The sequence below is a fragment of the Mesoplodon densirostris genome, chromosome 10, assembly GCF_025265405.1.
Source record: "Mesoplodon densirostris isolate mMesDen1 chromosome 10, mMesDen1 primary haplotype, whole genome shotgun sequence".
Lineage (NCBI taxonomy): Eukaryota > Metazoa > Chordata > Mammalia > Artiodactyla > Ziphiidae > Mesoplodon > Mesoplodon densirostris.
In genome coordinates this window covers 29,456,862-29,483,368 of record NC_082670.1, presented here as the reverse complement: position 1 = coordinate 29,483,368, position 26,507 = coordinate 29,456,862, and the positions used below count along the sequence as shown (strand labels likewise).

The window sequence follows — 26,507 nt, the reverse complement described above, 5'->3', positions numbered from 1 at the left end:
AGAGCCCAGCATACTATCTAATACCTAGCGGAGACTCACTAGAACTTCCTGAAGGAAAGAGGAAATCAAAAATCAGCCTTGGTCCTAGCCTACTCCATGACACATAAGTCTCCTTGAAAGAAGAAGGAATACAGAGCGTTGTTCCAAATGAGATAAACCAATCAATCTGAGAAGAGAGTTCAGGAGCACTGGGCTTCTTCTGAAGTAATAAGATAGGAGGATTTACCCCCCAGAATAGAGCTACTCAGCGTGACTTGTGGAAACCCATAGAGAGGGAAAGTCTCCATAGGACTAGCCTTAGGGCTGCCTAAGAGAGCCCAGCTGAACATTCAAGTCTCCCATTTTCTGAATGGTCATTTTTTTTGCTTAAATGATAATGTAGTTTCCCAGGCTCCACAGCCCTGAATTCTTAGGAGTCATGTTTGAGGACAGTCTGATTCGTTATTTGCATGAACACTTATCTGTTTCTATAAATCATCTTTAGAATGTACATATATATTTGTGTTCTGTTAATTTGCAAACTCTTTTTTTTTTTTTTTTTGCTGTACTTGGCCTCTCTCTGTTGTGGTGTCTCCCGTTGCGGAGCACAGGCTCTGGACGCGCAGGCTCCAGATTCTCAGGCTCAGCCGCCATGGCTCACAGGCCCAGCCACTCCGCGGCATGTGGGATCTTCCAGGACCGGGGCACGAACCCGTGTCCCCTGCATCGGCAGGCAGACTCTCAACCACTGCTCCACCAGGGAAGCCCAATTTGAAAACTCTTGAAGCATACTCATGCTTTCCTCTCTTTTCGTTTGCTCTATACAATGTCTTACGGTACACTGTTTGTCCATGATGATCGATTATGACCCTCCTCTATAGCTTCCCAATAGCAAGGATTTTGTTTAGATTTTTTTTAATTGAAGCATAGTTGATTTATAACATTGTGTTAGTTTCAGGTATAGAGCGACATGATTCAGTTATATATACATATTCTTTTTCAGATCCTTTTCTATTATAGGGTATTATAAGATATTGAATATAGTTCCTTGTGTTATACAGTAGGTCCTTGTTGTTTATCTATTTTATATAAAGTAGTGTGTATCTGTTAATCCCAAACTCCTAATTCATCTCCCCTCCTTTCCCCTTTGGTAACCATAAGTTTGGTTTCTATTTCTGTGAGAGTAACAAAGATTATATCACACATACCCCCCCCCACCCCCCCCACACACCTCTATCTCAATACCCAGCCCAGAACAGGTACCCAATAAATGTCTAGGGAACTGAATTGTTTGGCTGCCTGGGCTATTTTCGTCCTTCTCTTTATTCTTTTTAATAATAAACGGTAATTTATAAATCATCAATCGAACCTCAGGATTCTAATGGGCTGAACTCTGCCACATCCCCACGAAGAGCCAAACGTTAATAACAACAGAATATAAAGCCCGGCGACGGCAGTGGGGCACAGTGGAAGCCCAGCCAATCTATGGCCTCAGAAGTACCTTTACAGAGGAAACCACATGCTGTTATCCAAAACTAACTTGGAATTTTTTTTTAACTTGATCATTGTCAGATCAATCACTGAAATATTTTTATAGTGGATAATGAAACACTGCTGGTTATCATTTCAGGTGTGAATAATTTATTTAAAAGATCTATGAGGGGGCTTCCCTGGTGGCTCAGTGGTTGAGAGTCCGCCTGCCGATGCAGGGGACACAGGTTCGTGCCCCGGTCCAGGAGGATCCCACATGCCACGGAGCGGCTGGGCCCGTGAGCCATGGCCACTGAGCCTGTGCATCCGGAGCCTGTGCTCCGCAACGGGAGAGGCCACAACAGAGAGAGGCCCGCGTACCGCAAAAAAAAAAAAAAATCTATGAGGATTAGACCATTTTCTTCTGTAATTTCATCCTTTAAGGGCACTCTTGACATAACTCACCATGAAGAGATTGAGGATGAATTTATAAGACAGAAATAATATTTTAATTTTTGAGCATTACATAGAAGTTTGTAGATTTCTCCTTTAAATTTATGTATTGAGAATCTGCTCTGTGCAAACTACCCTGATGCCGCTTAGATGACTGATTCTGAGTTGGACAGAAAGACCCGCTTCTGAGCAGGTGGCAGAGAGGGGCACCAGGATTATGATGACACAGGGACACACAGGTCCCGGATGGAGGGAGAGGGAAGTGGGTGGCAGAAAAGGTGAACAGGCAGTGTTGGGGACTCAGAGGAGAAAGGACTCCAGCTGGAGCGAGGAGTCAGGCAGGGATTCCAGAGTAGGCAGTACTGGAGGATAGATGGTGAGGAAGCAGCCTGCGTTTAGAGGAGGGGCAGTGGGGGGCAGGGTGGTGCATTCCAGGCTGAGGGAAAATCTTGAGCAAAGGCATGGAGGAAGGGGAGCTCGGGGAATAGTGTTTAGAAAACTACAGGAGCCGAGAGTGACACGTGGGGTGGGGGAGAGGCCATATTGTCATGTACCTTTCCAAGATGTCAATCTGCTGCCAGTGAGGAGGAAAAGCCAGGGATGAGGCATGCTGCTGAAGCAGCAGAGTGTGATCAACAGATATGCACTTTAACAAAATTTCCAAGCAGCTCAGCTAAGAGTGAGAGGGTTATACAGCTGGAAGACCACATAAGTAGCCACCAACAGAGTTCTGCAAGAAGTGAGTGCTATGGACTGAACTGGGTCTCCCCACCACCACCACCTCCACCAATTCATATATTGAAGCCTCAAGACCTACTTTGTACTTGGACATGGAGCCTTTAGGGCAGGGGTCCCCAACCTCCGGGCCGCGGACCAGTACCGGTCTGCGGCCTGTTAGGAATCGGGCCTCACAGCAGGAGGTGAGAGGTGGCGAGCCAATAAAGATTCATCTGCCGCTCCCATTACTGCCTGAACCTTTCTCCCCAACCCCATCCGTGGAAAAACTGTCTTCCGCAAAACCCGTCTGTGGTACCAAAAAGGTTGGGAACCACTGCTTTAGGGAGTAATTAAGGGTAACTGAGGTTATAAGGGTGGGCCCTAGTCCTGTAGGATTGTTGGTCTTAGGAGAAAAGGAAAAGATCTCAATATCTCTGTCTGTCTGTCTCCCTCCCTCTCTCTCCCCACACAGGGACAAAGAGGTCATGCAACAACACAGCAAGAAGACAGTTGTCTACAGGTAAGAGGAGAGTCCTCACCAGGAGATGAATCAACTGGCACCTTGACCTTGGACTTCTCAGCCTCCAGCACTTTGAGAAATAAACTTTTGTTGTTTAAGCCACTGGCTCTGGTACTTGGTTACCTGAGCTGACTGAGTTGACTCATACAGTAAGCGATGGCAGGCTTGAAAAGTGAGAAAGGGGTGGGAGATAAGGAGAAGAATCAGGAGAAAAACCTCCTCACAGAGGCAAGTGGTGGTGGGGGGTTCAGGCAAGGAAGAGTGGTCGCTGGCATCCGTGCCACGTAAAAGTTTGGGGAAGCTGAAGATGAAGCAATCATTTTGGTTTCCAGATTGGGGGTTCTGTGACCTTCAAAAGAGCAGTTACAAAAAGAAGGAGCAAAGAGAAGTTGAACAGGATTAAGGAGTGAGTCGCTGGGAAAGAACACATACAGCAGAAGGTGTAGGTCTTCTTTTAAGAAGGGATATGCAAAGCCTAGCCTCATCCTTAGGAGAAAGGCAAGGCTTATATTTCTCTAGGTGACCATATCTGTCTTATCATTTTAATACATTTCTTTGTAAATCAGGAAATCCTTTTAGGCACTGTTAGGGATTTCCAAGGTTGTGTTGAGGTGTTCTGCAACATTGTTCCATTTCTGACAAATACTAGATTAAAATGACATTACGGTTTTTCCACCTAAGAATCTCCCAGAAGCTTTGGAAGTGTTTCCCCTTAGTCCAGGTAAATATCTGAAAACCTTTTACTTTATTGAGGTTGATGTTACAGCAATTTTCAGAAAATCCTCAGAAAGTCCTGCCAAGTATCCGTCTCATTCGGAGATGAGTAACCTCAAAAGCTGCCTGGGGACACAGTGCTGCTCTTGACCTTAGCCCCTGGCCCCTCACACTGAGCATCATTAACTTCCAAGCAGGTTCCAAGCAGGTTCATTCTAAATATTTCATTTACCTCTGCTTCAGTCCCTCTTTCAACAGTGAGTGGTCCCATCTGACCACAGAGGGAACGCGGTTCGGGTCCACATTTCATCCCTAGCGCCTGGCACACATCTTAGAGGGGACTCAGGAACCACCTGTTCATACCTGGTCACCCAGAAACCAGGCCAGAGGAGAGGGCATTCTGCACATGACCGAGGATGCTTTCTCAGGACTCTATTCATTAAGTAGGGGAGAAACCCTGTAACCACTGCATGTTACCTCCCACAGCTTGTATGGCAGAAGTCAAGGGTAAGCGTGGACAGAACACGGGCGTCTCTGTGCTCGTTTCCAAAAATACTCATTTGAGCATGCTTCTGTCCTTGAAAAGCCGTGTTCTGCCCAGGCTGATTAATCTCTTAACAATAAAGATGAGTGGCTTATTTTTAACTTGAGGCAGGCAGTGAATGGTTGAGTCCACTGGGGTGGGGTCAGGTGGGGTGTGAGTGCTTTTTTTTTGAAAGGAGATGAGAGCAGGTCGCTGATTAGCTGGTCCTCCCCTCACTTCCCTAGTGTCATCCACCAGATGACATTTCTTCAAACACGCAGAACAACTGTAATTCAGACACACTTTAGTTATTGCAACTTCAAATTTATTTTGCCTTAATCACTTCCTTGCCTCCATTCTGGCTGGCTTCAGTAATGACATAAAAAGAGAGTAGTTGAAATGCTAGACCTTCCAGCATCTGACTGTTGCTTCTGCTCCTGCGCACAGCAGAATAGCTACTTGATTCCATGAGCTAATACTGGACATCAGGAGTTATGCTTATTCATTCAGCAAAGAAAGATAGAGGGTCTACCATGTGCTGAACAAAACAAAGCAAAATGAACAACCACAGTGTCTGCTGTCATGGCTTTCAGAGTCAAATGGGGATGTCATGAGTCACCAAAAAGAGTCTTCTTTCTCTTTTCTCTTTTCAGTGTTTGTCTAACAGATGTTCTCATGAACTCCATTTCAAAGTTTGAAAAAGAAGCAACATGAGGATGGGTTAAGTGAACAGAGAGTATATAATGGGAAAACGCTGGTGGGTGAAGCTGAGAAGAAGAATGCTTTTCATCTATTGTCACCAAAGCTATTATGCCATTTGACCCTCCACACAACCTTATGAGATCACAGGGCAGTTATTCAAATTCCCATTTTGCAGAGTAGAAAACTGAGGCTCAGAGAGGTTCAATACCTTGCCCAAGGTCTCATAGTTAGAATAGCATAATCAGAACCAAGATGAAGATCCACTTAAACTGGATCTATTATTCCCTCCATCTCACCAGGGCAAAATAATGAGAAGAAAACCAACCAAACAATATTTTTTGTACATTGGCATGCATAAAGTAAAACAAATGATCCATAAAGCTAATGAAACATTGTTTTGATAAATAGAAAACAACCCAATGAATATGAGTAATAACATAATCAGAATGCTATCAACAGTCACCTAATCAATCCCCAAATTCCAATAATACTTCTTGAGGGCTTGTCACACGTGAGGTGCTCAGGCATGGTGGACACAACAGTGGATCACAAAGCATGGTGCCGCCCCCACAGACTATATGACTCCTGAGGGTAGAAGGTTCTCTGGTTCATGCTCCTTACTGTGCCCAAATTACGCACTCAGCAATTATTTATTGATTAAGTGGTCACTGCCGGCCTTTGTGTGCCACTGAAGGCAAGAAAGCAAGAAGGCAAAAGAAGGGGCCTCCCTGGTAGCGCAGTGGTTGAGAGTCCGCCTGCCGATGCAGGGGATACGGGTTCGTGCCCTGGTCTGGGAGGATCCCATATGCCGCGGAGCGGCTGGGCCCGTGAGCCATGGCCGCTGGGCCTGCGCGTCCGGAGCCTGTGCTCCCCAACGGGAGAGGCCACAACAGTGAGAGGCCCGCATACCGCAAAAAGAAAAAAAAAAAAAAAAAAAGAAGGCAAAAGAAGGCGTTGGCTGCAGGAAGTGCCCAGAAGCATCCCCATGCTCATAGAATCCTCCCCTTCCCCTCCCCAACCCTGGAACTTAATGATACGAGGACTCTATGGGCTCTTAATAGTCTATTTACTAGACATAAAAGTCAAAAATGGGAAAGCAGGGGCAAAAACTCTGAGCATTAGTTGATCCTCTTTAGGATAAAATTATTGGTGAGCGCTTTAAGGCTCAACTCATAAAAATGATACGATGGAGTCCATAACATTTGTGTGTAATACATACAAAAGCTAGTATCAAATAGTGTTAAAACCACTAGAGCATTACTGCCTGGCTTCGAATCCCAGCTGTGCCTTTTATCAGTTGTGTGACCTTGGAAAAGTCATTTAACCACTTTGTGCCTCCGTTTTCCCATCTGTCAACTGTGAATGAAGGTACCGTGACCATCAAATGGTATGCTACATGTAAAAGTCTTAAAAGGACACCTTGTAAATAATAAGAGCTTATGAATACAATATTATCTATTGAAAAGAGATTTGCCAGATAATGCACCCAGAGCCATGACAAAATATAAAAATAAGGTAAAGTTAATGATTCCTACAAAACCAGTGCTCTCCTTTTCTCCCCACAGTCAGGTGGAGACTTGGCTGGGATTCAGGATCCACCTGTCTGGCTATCCTGAAGATGGAAGGACCCTTGCAGAAAGTAGTACAGTTAAAAATAACCTTGGAGAAAGGAATGGCCACAGCTCCTACCATAAAACCCTAGACATATGGAAATGTTTGATGAGCTTTTGGTTCAAGCTCTTCCTAGTGATGTCCCAAAGCTACTGAATACCTCTATCATTAGAGATGCCAAAAGAAAGAATGTCCATAGACCCTGCCTAAGAACAGCTCTGCATTTAAAGATGAACATTACAAAATAATAAAAATAACCAGTGGTCATTCTCATTAATGAAACACATTAATGAGGCTCTAGGGATGCTATGGATGCTATGATGGATGCTATCAGGATCTGTAGCAAAGACTAGAATAGACAAAGGATGAAAGAGCTGGCAGGAACCTTGGGGACCATTCTGTCCAACCCCTTAATGATTTAAACTAGGAAGCTGAGGTCAAAGGGGCTCAGGGAAGGTCTTGTCTCTCATGGGGAAATGACAGCCAACCCAGGACGCAAGCTCAGCTCCTCTGATTCCAATCTTCACACAGCACTGTTCTTTCTGCACCATTAGGGATGTCAGAGAACGCCAATAATGATAGTGTTAGATTGGGATTGACATATATACACTAGTATGTATAAAATAGATAACTAATAAGAACCTGCTGTATAAAAAATAAATAAAATAAAATTCAAAAAAAATAACAAACACTAATTGGGCACTTCGATGTGTTACACACTTTTCTACACATTTTATTAAAATAGGGAAACTTTATTAACATTTTAAATAAGAGGAGAATGGTGACTTGTACACAGAAAAAACACTCCTTCTTTTAAAGGCTACCCAAGGCTACACAAAGTTGGCACTGCTCAAATGCAGCCTTGATCTCCAGGCTTCCTAGACCTTAGTCCATAAGCTGCACTGCATGCCCACATGCTAAAAAATTATCCTCTCCTCTCTTTGCATCAAAACTCACTGTCCTCTTTTCCAGTGCTCCAAAATCTTACTAGGAATTCGTCAGAAACAATACTAAAGCACTAAGGATAAATATACTGGCATATATTACCTTCTCTCTGAGTGTCTGCATTTAACAGGGCTTTCCTTTTCTTCACCCAAAACAGTAACTGATGTAGTCATTTTGGACAGACTGAGATATCTTTCAAACCAGAAGCCTTTTAAATCCCATTACATTGTCATTATCTTCTCTACCTATGTCGGGCTGGTACCACTTCCTAGCCCGATTCACAAATCTTTATGGTGGTGATGAGAAAATGCTTACAAACCATGGGTGATGTGCGTACACAACTGTCAGTCATCAGAGTCAGGACCAAGAATGACAAAGAGTCCAAAGGCACCTTGATCGACAGGGCCAGTCCCAGGAGAACCACAGCAATGGAGAGTTTCTCCCAAGGTCAGCCCTTAACCTTCCCAGACTCTATTTTCAGGTTGAAAGGAAATGTCAATGCCTTATCACAAAAGAAAGACTCAGGCAGGCTAGACCCCCAGTGAGTGGAAGAGCATATTTTTGTGGGGAAAGTTTTCATCATGCGGTGCAGAGGCATTTAGTTTGCTCAGATTTGAAAAATGTACGACCATTTTTTTTAGGAAAAAAAATCACCCTGACTTCCCTCCCAATTTTGACTTCAATGGTTTTCTCTATAATGATACTTAAATATGTACAGACATAAAGCTGAGTCTTACAGTTTCAACTCCTCTAAAACCATCAAACTGCAACTAAATGCTCTAACAAAATACAAATGAAATTTTAAAACCAATCCAATTCAAACTAACAACACTGACTTACTATTCAGAGGATGATGTTTTGCTAAATGTAATCCTCCATCTTCATTATGATTCTGGTACCAAAAACTGTAAGGCAGGTGTTCAGAGTTCAGAATGCACCCACTACCCACTTTGCAGTAGGACCCTCCTCCCCCATTTCTTCATTCACAGCAAAATTAAACATTACTGGACCGCCACGTGGCCTTCGCTGAAGGCAAGTTACGTCGTAAGTCCACCAGTTCATTTCCATAAGCCCACGGCAACTGAAGTAGTATTGGCACCAACTGGATTTTAAATAAAAAGCACAAATTCAGGCACCCAAATCACGTGGCAGTATTATTCATTATAAGCTGGTCATCTGGATGATCCAGAATGTGCTAATACTATTTCAGATTACCACTGGAAAAAACCCATAAAAATTAAATGTTACCATTCAGAAGTCCTATGCCCCTCACCCATGAATGTCCCTACGAATCCCACCCTGATGAGCAGTGGTGGGCAAGAGAAGCAAAGAGACCATTGGTGAGTCCCAGCTCTGTCACTTCTTGCCTGTAAGACCTTAGACAAGTTACCCAACTTCCCTGAGCCTCAGTCACCTTGCCTAGATAAAATGGGATAAAAATGGAACCTACCTCACTGGGATGTTGAGAAGACTGTGTGATAACATGTGGAAGGTGCTTGGCCCAATGTCTGGTGCTTCATAGGTGCTCAATCAACAGCCACAGTCATTCCTGCTCAGTTACTTGACATCCAAGCTCCACAAAAAGAGGGAAGGATGCACTAGCATACCAAAACAGAAGCATTTCTAAAGAATTTGAGTCAGAGGTGGAAGCCTTTCCTATGACTGCCCGGGGGGAGTTCAGACAAGGCTACCAATCACACTTGTGCTTTGATATGTAATACGGATGTGGCACTAGAGCAGATTCTGAGAACAAGGGGCCCTTGGACAAAGTGAAAGGCATCAAACTTACTGGGTTGGTCAAAAAGTTCATTCGGGTTTTTTACTCGTACAAAAACCCGAACAAACTTTTTGGCCAGCCCCAATTCTTGTGGAATTACTTATTTTTACAGTTAAACAACTGGGGGAGGAGAAGAAAGCCTTTAAAAAAACATTTGAAAGTGTTCAACCGTCAATCTTGTGCTTCTGAATTCTTTAGAATGGATCCAGTGATCAGTTCATCTTACCACTGACCGGGTGCCCGCCATATGCAAGCCCTTGTGATGAGTACGGAGGGGATCACAAAATGGTCTTCACCCCCAGGGCACTCACCATCCAGAGGAGAGGTAGGTAAACAAGAAGAAAGCTGAAAGCTTAGACTCTAAGCTTCACTGCAGACAGGGACTATGTTCTACTGGTTTCTATACCTCAGAAGCTAGAACCACACCTGGTACATAGTAGAGGTGAACACGTGAACGCATGAATGAATGAATACATGAGTGAATGAGCTATAAAGGTTAGACTGTGTATGTGCCGTAAATACAGACACACACAAAAAAAGACTGATGGCTCTGCTGAGGGCTCAGGGATTGAGGAAACCTGGAAAAGATAGAACCTGAAGCGCAGGGCAACAAAACGTGCCACTCCGTGACTCTTTGGCATGGAGATTATTCCAGCTGGAAACAATCAAGGCCCGAAAGACTCAGGAAGAAACTTTGACCTTCTCCCTAACTGCCTGAAGAATTTAGATAGAGGGCCTATTACAGGAATAGACTGTCACCAGAAATATCTGCAAAGAATACAGGCTAAGTGTAGGGGCAGAAACTCTTAAAGATCAGAGTCCATTCTGTGTCCCACTGAGTCCGCATGACCCAGCAAACATTTGCTTTTCCATCTTCATGTGAATGGCCGTCCTCCCTGTTGAGGTCCCAAACCATTACCCGCAACGTCCTCTTTTGTCTTTAGCTGAAGGTGAGGGTTTCGGCCATTTTGGCAAGTTATTCAGTTTTCCTGGGTCTCTCACAGGTACACATGTTATTAAACTTTTGTTTCATTTTCTCCTGTTAGTCTGTCTCATGTCCACCTAATTCTTAGACCTGCCAGAAGAAACTAGAAAGGTAGAGGAAAAGGTCTTCCTCCCTGGCAGAAAAAGGACTAGAACTTCAAGGAGCAGAGATAGGAGATGGCCCAATTATAATTTTGTACAGTTGCCGTGTGCTGTAAATTGGTTCTCATTAGTAAAAATGTCCTCATTCTGATGATTATTATGTCTAGAATTTCTAGAGCATCCTATATCTGTAAAGTGTATGCAACTGCTTCTTAGTTTGTTATTTATTACAGGGACGTTTGATTTATTTACAAACAACCTGACAGTTCATTATTTATTTGAAAAGGAAGCTGAAGAAATAGTATTTGGTCTCTAGCAGTCATGGCTTAATTATTACTATTGGTCTCCTGGGGTTCTCTAATAAGTAGCTATAAAAAAGTCAATTTGCAATTAGGAAGAGAAATGTATATATTTGGCAGCCTTTACATTGACATGATTGACAACAGGACTGACAGAAACTCTACAATGAAAGAAGAAGAAGTTCTTCATGCTATTAGCATATTGTCCTAAAAATAAACCACTGTCAATCCTAGGATGAGAAAAGAGTATAAGAATGGTCTGTTTCAGCAATGACTAGGATACCATAAAGCCTGCGTACAAATATCTCAAGAGTAGAAGCCCAAAAGCAACAAGAGACATCATTTCACTGATAGTTTGGAAAATCACTAAAAGGGCTGGCCTGATCAAAAAAGGAATAATTAAAACTGAATAAAAATCATCTGGCAAAGAAAACCATTATCTCAGAGATGATCTCTCACCAAACCAGATAATGAACCATTTCTACTAGATGTTCTTACATCTATCTGGATGACCTCAAATAACTACTAGGTTCTTTTTTATTCATATTAAAAATATTATCCTTTAGCTAAGTGTTTATGTTCTCCTGTCTGAACATCGCTCCTCTTTTTTCGCAGGAGGAAGAATATCTCTATCTTTATCTGTTTTCCATTCTTTTGGAAGGAAGAAGTATTATTTTAGTTTTTCAAAGCCTTCAGGTCAATGAAATGAGGGTGTCTGAGAGGAATTTAGGGACAGATTCTAAAGGGAAAGTTCCCAAACTGAGTCAGAGCGAGGATTCTGCCACAATCTAGAGTCAGTCCTCTGGAAATGGAGTAATTCAAAGAGAGCTCCTGGTGGATGGGGGGCAAAGCAGGAAGGCTGCTGTCATGATCACTTGGGAAATCCACCACGTCAGGCCTCCAGATACACTGAAAACAGCCCCAAACACCAGTTAGGTAAACATCTCTAACCTTTGTCATTCTTGTATTTTCTTTCCTATAAAGATATGCCCTCGAAATTTATACTGCCACAAAAAGCCCTAGGACTGGATTTCCACTAAGGTACTTCTGATTTCGTTCGGATAAAATAACTTTCACAGGGTATCGCACGTTGGCTTGAATTGTAAGACAATAGCCAGGTATGGTCGTGAGGACCTCGTGATGGTTGATCTGGGAGGAAGAGGTTAAATTAAAGGTGAGAAGAAGTTCTGAAAACATGGTATATGTTTAGTCCTTCTCACTCCAGACAAATTCCTTGTGATAAGTATCGTCAAATATGAGATTTTAAAAGCAATTTTTAAAGAATAAAACTAGAAGACTCACGAGGAACCACTCCACGTGGAGATTCCCACAGGTGGAGAGTGTGAAGGCCATTTCATGAATAATACAGGGTCATTTCCTCCAGGGCTTGTCCCTGTGGCCTCCAGGGGGCTGTTTAGGTTAATAAAAATGAGTTTTCAGGCAAAACCATACAGCTGGGTTCTCCCACAGGGCCACTGTGGCCTCTCCCCCTTGTAAGCTGTTAATGACGTTGCTAGCACGTAACTGAGCCCACCTAGAGCCATCCTAAATGTCTTAATGTCCTCAGTTTCCAGCTTCATGGCAAGCCTCAAAAAGTGGTTGTGGGCTGGAATCAAAGTAATTTGGATCTAGGGGCTGTTTGGGTTTAACATTTATCTCACCTCCACCCAGCACAACCTTTCCAAATCAGTCTGCACATCTTTGGGGCTTGCAAAATCCTTCCGGACCTTCCAGAATGATACCGGATCTCTCAGTGTGATTGGGAACCAGAACGAGAAGGAGATCCCCTCTCACCATCCGTGATATCACAAGAGGCAGAACCAAACCAAGGTCCAGCTTGTAAGCCAAGAATATCCACGGATACACACTATTATATATAAAATAGATAAACAACAAGGACCTACTGCATAGTACAGGGAACTATATTCAATACCTTGTAATAACCTATAATGAAAAAGAATCTGAAAAAGAATACATATATATGTGTACATATAACTGAATCACTTTGCTGTACACCTGAAACTAACACAGCATTGTAAATCAACTATACTTCAATCAAAAAAAAGAATCCCCGCGTGAGCTGTGGCACTTGGACACAAGGTCAGAAGGTATGCGTTGAAAATCTGACCAAGCAAATATTTCAATTTAGAGCCTCACCTAAATGTCACCTTGTCAAATTCTGAAGTTTAATACTAAACAACAGCTGTGTGTGGAACAGAAATCACCAAGAGACAGAAAAATAAGAAAATAAAAGATACCGAATAAACACATTTATGATATGTCAGTTGCTGAATATCCTCCCTGACCAAAATTTAACCTTTTTATAAATGGTTGTCTGTATATCAGAAAAGATCAAATGAATATCATTAATGCCCACAGCAGGAAAAAATTAACATATTCATGAATTAGTTCTTTGCTTTCACTTGCCTTGTCAAGGCTGAGACTTTGCTTTTAAACAAATAAAATTTTGTTTGAACTACCATTAATTTATCTGTATTTACCATCCTCCATTTCAAAATTCATATGATGATACCTGTAACCAAATAAATAATTTATTTCTGTACAAAGGATTAAACCTCGAAAGAGAAGTATAAATTGTACTTTGTTTATACAAAACACTTGGCCAGACCTCATCACTTGGCTTTTATCTTTAATTAGCTACAGAAGTCAAAATAAAAATAAATTATATTAATTGAGCCTGTATTTCAGATAATTTTATGGGGGAAAATAATTCACATTGGCTGTTTACCTCAATAAATTGGTCAATATAATCAACATAGTTGATGTTAGCCTAAGAATGAATGCAGAGGCTTTCTGGGGAAAGAGGAATTTGATTAGTCATTAAATTAAAATCCTAGAATAATGACTATTTAAGTGACTTTTAAGAAGATTCCAATTGATTATTCTAGTTATTTCTTCAAAATGATTTACTCTGCTTCATATCTCATTTCATGGAAGGTGAAAAAAGAGACATACCTGTCTGGAGCTTGCCCCAGAGGCTCTGCCATCAGTGGAAGGGGAACCAGTCAAAACCAAGGAAAGCAGCAACAGAACTAATGCAAATAAGCATGCATATTTGCTGTTAATTTTTCAGGATTTGAAAGGCACGCTGAACTATTTCTCACTTAAGCAGAGGTTGTTTCATTCTATTTAGTTTAAGTCAGCTTGACTAGCTCGAGTTACACACATCCATATGCCAGGTCTCTGATAACAGAGCCACCAGGAAAGAAGCTAATCCACCCAAGTCAGCTCTCCTACAAACACTCAAGCATGTGAGATCTACCAGACGCTGACCCACCCATCCTCAACTGCCACAAAGAAAGCCCAACTTCCTTGAAGTGCTGGGTAAGCAGTGGGGGTCATCTTCGAAAAGCATGAATACCAGCCACCCCTTACATAAAGAGTGCTTACAAACCGGGCAGAGGTGAGAACTAAATTCTCATACATTGCTTGTGGGACCGTTAATTAGTACAACCTCCTGGAAAGACAATTAAAAGCAATGTCAAAATATAGAGAAAGCCTTAAGAAGGTCCATCTATTTGAGCCAATAATTCCACTTCTAGCCACCTAGCCTGAGCAAATGATCCAAAATATAGAGAAAATGACAATCAAAGATGTTCATCAAAGTATTATTTTTAATATTCTGGATAATTGGTAACCATCTAAATGTTACAGGGGAGAAGGTAAATGAATTTGGCAATATCATCCGTGGGAATTCTGTGTGGCTACTGAAAATGATGCTCATAAAGACTGTTGACATGAAAAGTTATTTAAAATGTTTGATGAAATGCACAGGATGCAAAACTCTATGCTCAGTATGATCCTGATTTCACAAAAATATGCATATCAAAAAGACTGAAAGGAAATACACCAAAATATGTGTAGTAATTATCATTTGCTCATAGTAATATGTGTGATTTTAATTTTCTCTTGTTATACTATTTTATGTCTTCCAAAAATTTTATAGAAAGCACATACGTCTAAGAAAAAGAAAATATTTTTTAAAATCAGGGCAGAGGGTCCCTGGTTTTCCTGCTGAGTGGACAGACCGCAGCAGACACTAGGAAATACCTCTAGCCTTCTTGAGCAGATGCCATGGCTCACCTGTCACTCACGCTTGATGTAAAACCTGGTGATGGGATAGAAAGCCCAGAGATAAACCCACGCACATATGGTCACCTTATCTTTGATAAAGGAGGCAGGAATGTACAGTGGAGAAAGGACAGCCTCTTCAATAAGTGGTGCTGGGAAAACTGGACAGGTACATGTAAAAGTATGAGATTAGATCACTCCCTAACACCATACACAAAAATAAGCTCAAAATGGATTAAAGACCTAAATGTAAGGCCAGACACTATCAAACTCTTAGAGGAAAACATAGGCAAAACACTCTATGACCTAAATCACAGCAAGATCCTTTTTGACCCACCTCCTAGAGAAACGGAAATAAAAACAAAAATTAACAAATGGGACCTAATGAAACTTCAAAGCTTTTGCACAGCAAAGGAAACCATAAGCAAGACCAAAAGACAACCCTCAGAATGGGAGAAAATATTTGCAAATGAAGCAACTGACAAAGGATGAATCTCCAAAATTTACAAGCAGCTCATGCAGCTCAACAGCAAAAAAACAAACAAACCAATCCAAAAATGGGCAGAAGACCTAAATAGACATTTCTCCAAAGAAGATATACAGACTGCCAACAAACACATGAAAGAATGCTCAACATCATTAATCATTAGAGAAATGCAAATCAAAACTAAAATGAGATATCATCTCACACCAGTCAGAATGGCCATCATCAAAAAGTCTAGAAACAATAAATGCTGGAGAGGGTGTGGAGAAAAGGGAACACTCTTGCACTGTTGGTGGGAATGTGAATTGGTTCAGCCACTATGGAGAACAGTATGGAGGTTCCTTAAAAAACTACAAATAGAACTACCATATGACCCAGCAATCCCACTACTGGGCATATACCCTGAAAAAACCATAATTCAAAAAGAGTCATGTACCAAAATGTTCATTCCAGCTCTATTTACAATAGCCCAGAGATGGAAACAACCTAAGTGTCCATCAACAGATGAATGGATAAAGAAGATGTGGCACATATATACAATGGAATATTACACAGCCATAAAAAGAAACGAAATTGAATTATTTGTAATGAGGTGGATAGACCTAGAGTCTGTCATACAGAGTGAAGTAAGTCAGAAAGAGAAAAACAAATACCGTATGCTAACACATATATATGGAATTTAAGAAAAAAATGTCACGAAGAACCTAGGGGTAAAACAGGAATAAATACACAGACCTACTTGAAAATGGACTTGAGGATATGGGGAGGGCGAAGGGTAAGCTGTGACAAAGCGAGAGAGAGGCATGGACATATATATACTGCCAAACGTAAGGTAGATAGCTAGTGGGAAGCAGCCGCATAGCACAGGGAGATCAGCTCAGTGCTTTGTGACCGACTGGAGGGGTGGGATAGGGAGGGTGGGAGGGAGGGAGACGCAAGAGGGAAGGGATATGGGAACATATGTATATATATAACTGATTCACTTTGTTATAAAGCAGAAACTAACACACCATTGTGAAGCAATTATACTCCAATAAAGTTGTATAAAACAGAACAAAACAAAACAAAAAACAAAAAAAAAACCTGGTGATGATTTCCTGCCCTCCACATCATGCCTATGCCTCCCTTGACCTTGTCTTTGACTTTCTGACTTCCTTGTTTATACTGAAATAACCCTCTGGCAGCTACCTCTTCTCTGTAAACCATGCTCTCTAACCCCCCTTCACCAGCAGGACCCAGTTCCATGGCCCGGTCAGCTTCCTCCTGGAACAGCCTGGTTTAGTCTTGGCACTGACAACAAGCAAGTTACCCTTGAAAGAAACAGGGATCATAACACAAACTACCAAAGAACAGGGCAAGGAAATACAGTTTTCTTAATGCATTCTAAGACAAATATCATATGATATCACTTATATGTGGAATCTAAAAAAAAGATACAAATGAACTTATGTACAAAACAGAAATACACTTACAGACATCGAAAACAAACTTAACGGTTTCCAAAGGGGAAAGGGGTGAGAGATAAATAAGAAGTTTGGGAGTAACATATACACACTCCTATATATAAAATAGATACACAAGAAGGACCTACTGCATAGCACAGGGAACTATACTCAATATTTTGTAATAATCTATGTGGGAAAATAATCTGATAAAGAATATATATGGATAGACACATATATATGTATAACCGAATCACTTTAGTACACCTGAAACTAACACCACATTGTAAATCAACTATACTTCAATTCAGAAATAAATATAATTAAAAAATAAGAAAAAATGCATTCTATAAAAGCATTTAATAAATTGTGGACTTCTTTCCCCTCACAGACCTGGTGCTATACCAGACCCAAATGTATCTGATCTCTTGGGAGGTCCCTTCTATGACAATCATCCTTAACACATTCCGTGTTTCAGCGCATCTTCAAAGACCCATAGCATTTCACCCTCACGACTCTGTAAGGCGGGGAGGTCAAGGATTATTTTCCTGATTGTACCCATAAGAAAATGGCAACTCAAGAGTCTGGGCTCTGAGTGGCTCAGACCCCCATCCTCGAGGCGTGCTCCTCTGTAAATAGTGATGATAATACCCATGTGGGGGAGTTGTTGTAAGGATTAAATGAGATACCGTATGCAGCCTGCTCAGCATCGTGTTTGGAACAGGGGCAGCATTCAACAAATGCCAGCTCCTGTGACTGTTAGGTCAATGGGAAGCTCAAGGTTACATAGCTGGGAAGTGACAGTGCCAGGCTGTGAAGCCAGGCTGTGAAGCCAGGCTGTGAAGCCAGGCTGTGAAGCCAGGTTGTTTCACACCAAGTCCACACTTTTTATACTTTATTCCCAACACTGTAAGAGGAACATTAAGGCATGGCTCAAGCCCTTACAGAACTTATAATACTTTGTAGCAGGCATATCTCAATTGCATGAGACAATAAAGCAGTGATTCCCACAAAGAACTAAGGCAACGGTAATAAAGACTAGGATATAGCTCTCAAACTACACAGTTCTTTTGTCCAACAGCTACCATTCCAGCATCTTCTTATGCATACATTCCAAAGCTCTGGAACCCCATGTTTCATCCCTGTTTCAAAGTGAGTGGTTATGGGGAAAACAGATATGAAAATAAGTCCCTTCCCATCCTGACTATAGAAAACATTTTCTGCAGGCATTCTGAACTGCAGGAAGTTTGAGCTATTTTTGGAAGTTTGTCTTTAACTTCTAGAAAGTACCATTCACAATCACACATATGTTTTAAGGGACTTCAAAACAGCTTCAACTGAGTTTAAGTCTGCTTCCACCTTTTGAAAAAATCCTCAACTCGATTAATTAATTTTACCTACAGCATGACACCTGGCAGTTGGTAATATAAAAGAAAAGATACAGGACAGTGAACATTTTATAGGCAAAGGCAGAAAGTTCTTCAAGTTAGAAGCACAGCATGTGCAGACACACTCAGATTAGGAAGTAACTTGGTCTCCTTTACATTTGGTGCCATAATCGGGGAATCCAGGACCACCAACCCTAAGCAATACTATTTCTTTACAGCAATCTTGGCCTTTTTTTTTTTTTTTCTTGCGGTACATGGGCCTCTCACTGGTGTGGCTTCTCCCGTTGTGGAGCACAGGCTGCGGATGCGCAGGCCCAGCGACCATGGCTCACGGGCCCAGCTGCTCCGCGGCATGTGGGATCTTCCCAAACCGGGGCACGAACCCATGTCCCCTGCATCGGCAGGCGGACTCTCAGCCACTGCGCCACCAGGGAAGCCTTCTTGGGCTATTTATCTGACAAAAGAAGAGTGTAAAACTTTGTGTTGTGGCATGTTGACAATTTTTCATATCTAAGAGGGTAATTTATCAATGAATACTTGAGATGCATATTTTTTTTTTTTTTTTTTTTTTTGGCGGTACGCAGGCCTCTCACTATTGTGGCCTTTCCCGTTGTGGAGCACAGGCTCCGGACGCGCAGGCTCAGCGGCCATGGCTCACAGGCCCAGCCGCTCCACGGCATGTGGGATCTTCCCGGACCGGGGCACGAACCCGTGTCCCCTGCATTGGCAGGCGGACTCTCAACCACTGCGCCACCAGGGAAGCCCGAGATGCATATTTTGAAAGGTATTTAATGGGCTGTGTGTTTTCATATTCCCAATATATACTACTTTCTAAGAGAGAGAGAGAGAGAAATGATGATCACTAAAGGGTGGTCCTTAGCATAACTATGAAGTAGGAGCAGTTTATCTTTGGAAATACTCTACCTCCCTTTTCTGCATGTCTGTTATCCTGGGTGGTGAGGGGTGAGGACCCCCCCCCACAACTCACTGAGCATCTTCAATGGGGCAGACTCGTGTGCAGTGCCTGCTCTATGTAATCTGTTTTGATCCGTACAACAAACAACCTTACAACACATGTATTCATCACCCCCATTATTCAGAGATAAGGAAACTAAGTCTCATAGAAGTTAAGTGACACATCTAAAATACAGAAACTGGACAGTGACTACGGATATTCCTCCACTGCGGTGCTCATCTGGGTGTCCCCTGCCTGAACTTGGCTCCCCCAACCTTAGGCACCCCCATCAGCTCTGGCACTATGGACCAGTTACCATCAAGCTGTTAAGGACAGGCCACCACTTGAGTTCATCCTCTTAGAATAGGAACAGGTCCCATTCCTATTCTGAAAGGGACCAGGCAGGCATGATTTTAACCCAAATCTATGGCTCGAGTAGTAAAATTTGAGACAGGATGGCAGGACTTCAGAATGCCCAGACTCTTTAGAGACCATCTAGTCAACCTCTTCCCCCATGAATATGCAGATTTAATATAACTAAAGCCTGAGAGGGGATGGGACTTTGCAGAGGTCACCCAACAAATGAAGTGCAGGGCTGGGATGAGAGCCAGAACTTCTCACTCACTCCCATCCACTTTTATGGCATCAGCTACAAACATTCAAACACAGGGTAAAAATACACATTCTAGGCTAAATAGGAATGATTTCAAGGTTATTAATTCACACTGGCTATTCAGAGTGCTGGCCAGACTGCCTGAGCTTGAACCCTGGGTGCCCTTCTATTTTTTTTTTTTTTTTTTTGCGGTACGCGGGCCTCTCACTGTTGTGGCCTCTCCCGTTGCGGAGCACAGGCTCCGGACGCGCAGGCTCAGCAGCCATGGCTCACGGGCCCAGCCGCTCCGCAGCATGTGGGATCCTCCCGGACGGGGGCACGAACCCGTGTCCCCTGCATCGGCAGGCGGACTCTCAACCACTGCGCCACCAGGGAAGCCCCCTGGGTGCCCTTCTTACTAACTGTGTGACCTAGATAAGGTACCCTCTCTTTGCCTTGGGTTCCTTATCCATCATATGAGAATAATAGTATCCGCCTCATAAGGTTATCATGAGGATCAAACATGATAATCTGTGTAGAGCTCCACCTTCTTTATGCTTGGCATAAAGTAAGCACTGAATAAATGTTACATATTTTTGTTATCGTTTGAATTATTACCATTATTACTACTACTAGTTCAGATAATTGACAGTTAATACTTTCAATCTGGGAGAAGAAGGCAGCAACAACTTCCTGCTATCAAATCATTTCCTTCTTCTCCAAAGGCAGCACTAGACAGTCTCAGGAATGAAGGTGAGTCAGATGAATGGAAGTTAGCACCAGGAATGAAGAAATTACCTTTGAGAATAAAAGTGCCTACAGAGTATTTTTATTTGGATGTTCAAAGTCAAAATTCCCCACCTTTCTCAAAACAACTCTTTCTCATTTTATAGTTGACACTTGTACAACTCGGGGGTTAAGGGCACTACACATACCCCCTTCCAAGAGGAAAATTTGAGTCTTGCTATCTCTGCCTCGAAAACAAAGGAATTGGTAAATGACTCACCCAAGGGCAGGAAGCTGAAACAGTTTGGAGAGAATCAAGACTCAAACCCCAGGTCTTTTGATTCCATACATTGTGATCTCTAATCACAGTTCAAACCCGTGTTGTTCAAGGATCAACCATACTTCCTTCCCCACCCCCACCGTTTTACTGAGATATAATTAACATAAAACACTGTATTAGGTTTGTTTTTTTTTTTCTTTTTTTTTTTTCCATACACGGGCCTCTCACTGTTGTGGCCTCTCCTGTTGTGGAGCACAGGCTCCGGACGCGCAGGCTCAGCAGCCATGGCTCACAGGCCCAGCCGCTCTGCAGCATGTGGGATCTTCCCAGACTGGGGCACGAACCCGTGTCCCCTGCATCGGCAGGCGGACTCTCAACCACTGTGTCACCAGGGAAGCCCAACACTGTATTAGTTTTAGGTGTATGTATATATTGTGAAATGATCATCATAATAAGTTTAGTTGACATCTACCATCTTACATAGTTACAATTTTTTTTCCTTATAATGAGAACTTTTAAGATCTACTCTCTTAGCAACTTTCAAATATACAATACAGTATTGTTAACTATAGTCACCATGCTGTACATTATACCCCCAGAACATCTGTATCTTATAACTGAAGTTTGTACCTTTTGACCACCTTCACCCATTTTGCCCATCCTCCACCCCTTGCCTCTGGCAACAACAATCTATCCTCTGTATTTATGAGTTTGATTTTTTTAGACTCTACATATAAGTGAGATCACACAGTACTTCTCTTTCTCTGACTTATTCACTTAGCACAATGTCATCAAGGTCCACCCATGTTGTTGCAAATGGCAGGGTCTCCTTTTTATGGCTGAATAATATTCCATTGTATATACATATATACCAGATTTTCCTTATCCACTCATCCACCAATGGCCATTTAAGCTGTTTCCATATTGTGGCTTGTATAAAAAATGCTGTAATGAACATGGAGGTGCAGATATCTTTTCAAGTTAGTATTTTCATTTTCTTTGGATGAATACCCAAAAGTGGGATTGCTGGATCATGTGGTAGTTCTATTTTTAGTTTTTTGAGGAACCTCCATACCATTTTCCATAGTGGCTGCACCAGTTTACATTCCCACCAACAGTGTGGGAGGGTTCCCTTTTCTCCACATTCTCACCAACACGTATTTGTGTCTTCTTCAGTTTCTTTCATTATTGTCATAGTTTTCAGGGAACAAGTCTTTCACCCCCTTGATTAAATTTATTCCTAGGTATTTTATTCTTTAGGATGCAGTTACAAATGGGATTGCTTTCTTAATTTCTCTTTCTGATAGTTTGCTATTTTAGTGTATAGAAATGCAACTGATGTTTGTGAATTGATTTTATATCCTTCAATTTTACTGAATTTGTTTACTGGTTCTAACGGTCTTTTAGTAGAGTCTTTAGGGATTTCTATGTATAATATCATATCATTTGCAAATAGAGATAGTTTTACTTCTTCCTTTCTGACTTGAATGCCTTTTTTTTTCTTGCCTAAATGCTACGGCTAGGACTTCCAGTACTATACTAAAGAAAAGGGGCAAGAGTGGGCGTCCTTGTCTTGTTCCTGATCTTAGAGGAAAAGTTTCAGTTAAAAGTCCCCATCTTTCTTCAACCTAATCATTCTCTGTGACTTCCTATCTCAGTACAAAGCCTGACCATCCATCTAAACATCTTAAGCTTCTCCTTCCACACTACCAGCAACTTGGTGACCTAGAGCCACTGATTCTCTCTCTGAAATGGTTTTCTGTAGATCTCTCTTCTCTTTCCCAATTCTACCTGGTTCAGGCACAATTAATTTTACTTATTTTTTTTTTTTGGTCTGGACCGCTTTAGTGGTCTAAAATCTGAGCTCGTTCCTCTTTGCAAGCCCACCTACTCACCGCCTCCAAAGTAACTTTTGCAAGATGAATTAGATCAAATCATTTCTCCCATACAGGCTGCATGGCTTCTCCTCCTCTGCAAGGTATATTCATAGCCCAGGCTCACTGAAACACCTCCTCCCAAACTCTCCTGCCACCTCCTCACTGCAGAACACCTACAAGTTCTTTGAACGTGACCTTTCCTTCAACGTGGAACACCTAGCTCCTTCTCTATAGAGATGCGGTCTGAACGTGAACTTCTCTGCAAGCTCTTCCAGATTCACTGAACCCTTCCTTCCCCGGGCTCCCACTGAGCTTGTTCCTATCTCCACTAAACACTCACCATGCTGATCTTTATGACTTAATTTTCTGATCCTTTTCTGCTAGATTGATTTCTGAACAACATGAGCCTCATTCTTGTAGCCTCTGACACAGGGACTACTTAGCACACAGTAGGTACTTAACAAATTAACTGCTGAGTAAACTGAGTGGATGGTACAGAAAATAAAAGGAATGGGAAAATAAGACCTCAGCGACAAAGTTGATCTCAATAAAGCTAATTTCTATAACATACATGACTAACTGCAAACGATTATGCAAGTAGGTTTTAAAAGAGTGTGATGCGTACTTGCAAATGACAAAGCTCTCAAGTTCCCACTTATGCCTGTTAACTGTTCATCACTGGAGAGAGAGAGCCACATCCTCCCTAATTTCGTTGGGTTCTGCAGGAGCTGCAAACAAGGCATTTGGAAAGCTCCTGGAATCCTGTAGCTTTAGTTGAGGACACATTCCCTCATAAAATTCTACGGACTGGACTCAAGTAGTAGGTGCTCAGTAAATGCTGATTCGATTTGCAGTGGATTTGAAAGCAAAGAGCAACTCACATTTTAGACTAACTCAAGGCAGTGACTGATTGTACTTAAGAAAATAGCTCTAAGGCTAAAGAAAATCAATGGGAGACTGAAAAGCAGCCAAATGTTCACTCCCCTGCCTTGTTCCACAGTCGATGCTTATCTGCTTCTTGATCCTTTCTAGCTTTTAGGCTTTTCTTTTCTTTTTTTTTTAACATCTTTATTGGAGTATAATTGCTTTACAATGGTGTGTTAGTTTCTGCTTTATAACAAAGTGAATCAGTTATACATATACATATGTTCCCATATCTCTTCCCTCTTGTGTCTCCCTCCCTCCCACCCTCCCTATCCCACCCCTCTAGGTGGTCACAAAGCACTGAGCTGATCTCCCTGTGCTATGCGGCTGTTTCCCACTAGCTGTCTATTTTGTGTTTGGTAGTGTATATATGTCCATGCCATTCTCTCACTTTGTCACAGCTTACCCTTCCCCCTCCCCGTAACCTCAAGTCCATTCTCTAGTAGGTCTGTGTCTTTATTCCCATCTTACCCCTAGGTTCTTCATGACCATTTTTTTTTCTTAGATTCCATACATATGTGTTAGCATACGGTATTTGTTTTTCTCCTTCTGACTTACTTCACTCTGTATGACAGACTCTAGGTCCATCCACCTCACTACAAATAACTCAATTTTGTTTCTTTATATGGCTGAGTAATATTCCATTGTATATATGTGCCACATCTTCTTTATCCATTCATCTGTTGATGGACACTTAGGTTGCTTCCACATCCTGGCTATTGTAAATAGAGCTGGAATGAACATTTTGGTACATGACTCTTTTTGAGTTATGGTTTTCTCAGGGTATATGCCCAGTAGTGGGATTGCTGGGTCATATGGTAGTTCTATTTTTTACTTCATTGTGTTCCTGGAATGGAGGGGGTCAGTTAGCAGGTGTTGCCCTGTGCCTGTGATACATTTGCCTGTGTTTTGTGTTGATGTAATATGTGTGAAAGTTGAGCTGCGTTATTTAAAATGTCCTACTTTTCCTAAAGCCTCCCCTCCGTATGACAAGTGGGATTCTGGCTTAGGAAAGAGAGAAGGGTGGACTGGAATGCTCTAGCATCTTTCATCTCCAGTTGTGGGATATATGTTAAAGGGAGCTCAGAAAATTTTGTTTTTACTGAAAGGATACTTCAAAAAAAAAAAAAGCGTAGGCAGCAGACGCATTAGATGTCCACTGAACACTTCTATCCTAATGTACTAAATAGGAAAGATTCAAAGCATGCACTCTGCTAAAATTCATTTTGGGATAAGACAAAGACAGCAGTGCCTGGGAGAATAAATCATTAACTAAAGTCAAACGGAGACACCCTGGAAACCAGTGAAACCAGGAGGCAGCCGAGGGATCAGGCAGCTGGGATTTGCCTGTTCCCTCTAGTGACTTCTAGAGAGAAGCATCCCACAGGCAGGAGGAACTCGGCACACTGCGCTCCCTTCTATTTCACTTTTCAAACTTGAAGTTATTTTTAGATGACCCAAGCCCGCTAATCCCAGGCAGGACAATTCCCAGCCCGCTGCGTCTCAAAGCACCTTCCCCTCCCCAGCACTTTCCTTAAAGCACTGGGAAAAGAGGCTCCGATTTCCCGTTTGCTCTCTGCGTTCGGACCACCTCCCCTAATCCCCTCTCCAAATCTCAGTCCCGGGACCACAGGCGTCATTCCCGCTCCTCCACTTATGCACCTGCTGCTGCTACTAGAAAGACGAACCCGTGGGCCACTAGGACTGGGGAAGGGGCTCCTTGAGACCCGCGCCCTCTAGAGGGGGTCAAGGGACCTCGGCCCCCACGGCCGCCGCGGGAACTGAGAACTGGATCTGGAGACCACCCGCCGCCACGGCCACCGCCCCCGGCCCAGCCCCTTACCCCGCCGGCTCTCGGCCGCCCCCCGCCGCGGTCCCCCGGCCCGGCCCGGGCGCCGCGCGCAGCCCCGGCAGGACAGGACAGGACAGGACAGGGTGCCGGGGCGAGCGGGCCGGCGCCGTTATATAACCGACCTGCTGGTCGTCCGCGATGCGTCTGTGGAGGCGGAGGCGTCTGCTGGGCGGTCGGCCGGTCGGCGGAGCCGGCGACTGCTGGCGTGGCGCGGCTGCTCACCTGGCGGCCGGGCCGAGAGCGCGCGGGGACGGGCGCGGTGCCCGCGGGCCTGGGCGTGGGGCCGTGCGCGGCGCGCCCCGCCTCCCGGGCTCCGGCTCCGGCTCCGTGGGTCCGCGGGTCTCTGCCTCCCGTCAGCTCCTCGCCGCAACCTCAGCGGCCGTCACCCGGGACAAAGCGGCTCCGGGGAGGGGCCGAGCCGGCGGCTCTGTCAGGAGCCAGCGGAGATGGGCGCGCCCCCAGCTCCGACTCATCGCGCCAACCTCCAATCAGACCCCGGGAAACCGAGAGCCCCTGTCTGGCCTCCTCTCCTCCCCTCCCACCTGACCCCGCGCCCTTCCCGGTCCCTCACGCACTCCCCTTCCCGGGCACTCCCCCTGCCCTCCGCCCCGATGCCCAGGAGGGGGTGAAGACCCTCTGGGGACCGAGTTCAGGAGACGGTCCGTAGAAGTTCCGGGGGGAGGGGCTCCTCGGGGTCACGGCCGGGGTGGTGGCTTCCTTGGGAGTCGGAGTGGGCAGGGGGCTGATGCTGAAGCTAAGGGTGGCTGGGCAGCGACAGCCGGGAAGAAGCTGATAGAGAAGCAAACTGTGGGTGGGGAATACTGAGCTGATGGAGCCCCCCTACTCCGGCTAACTGAGGAAAGGTCGAGAAGCCCCTCGAGGGAGGGTTCTGGGACCCTGCGCCGGGTGGGCGCAGGCACTGGGTGGCTGGATCCCCGGCCCCGCCTCGCCCTCGCGGGGGAAGGTGCCCTGCGCGGGCCGTGGCTTTGCCAGGTTTCCCAGCCACCAGACCTTTGGACTGAGGGCTTCAAGGACTCCTACTGTGTGAGAGCCTGTGACACAGGAGTGGGTGGCATCCTACGGTATCTGTACAGTAAAA

General features: G+C 43.6%; 1 protein-coding gene across 1 annotated transcript in view; it reads right to left on the bottom strand.

The window, feature by feature from the left end:
• The window catches only part of RCAN2 (regulator of calcineurin 2), a 258,974-nt gene extending 233,148 nt beyond the window's left edge, over positions 1–25,826 (bottom strand). Inside the window, exon 1 of the mRNA XM_060109751.1 lies at positions 25,531–25,826. The gene's annotated coding sequence lies outside the window, so the exon portion shown is untranslated. The remainder of the gene's footprint in view (positions 1–25,530) is intronic.
• Between the last annotated feature and the right edge of the window lie 681 nt (positions 25,827–26,507).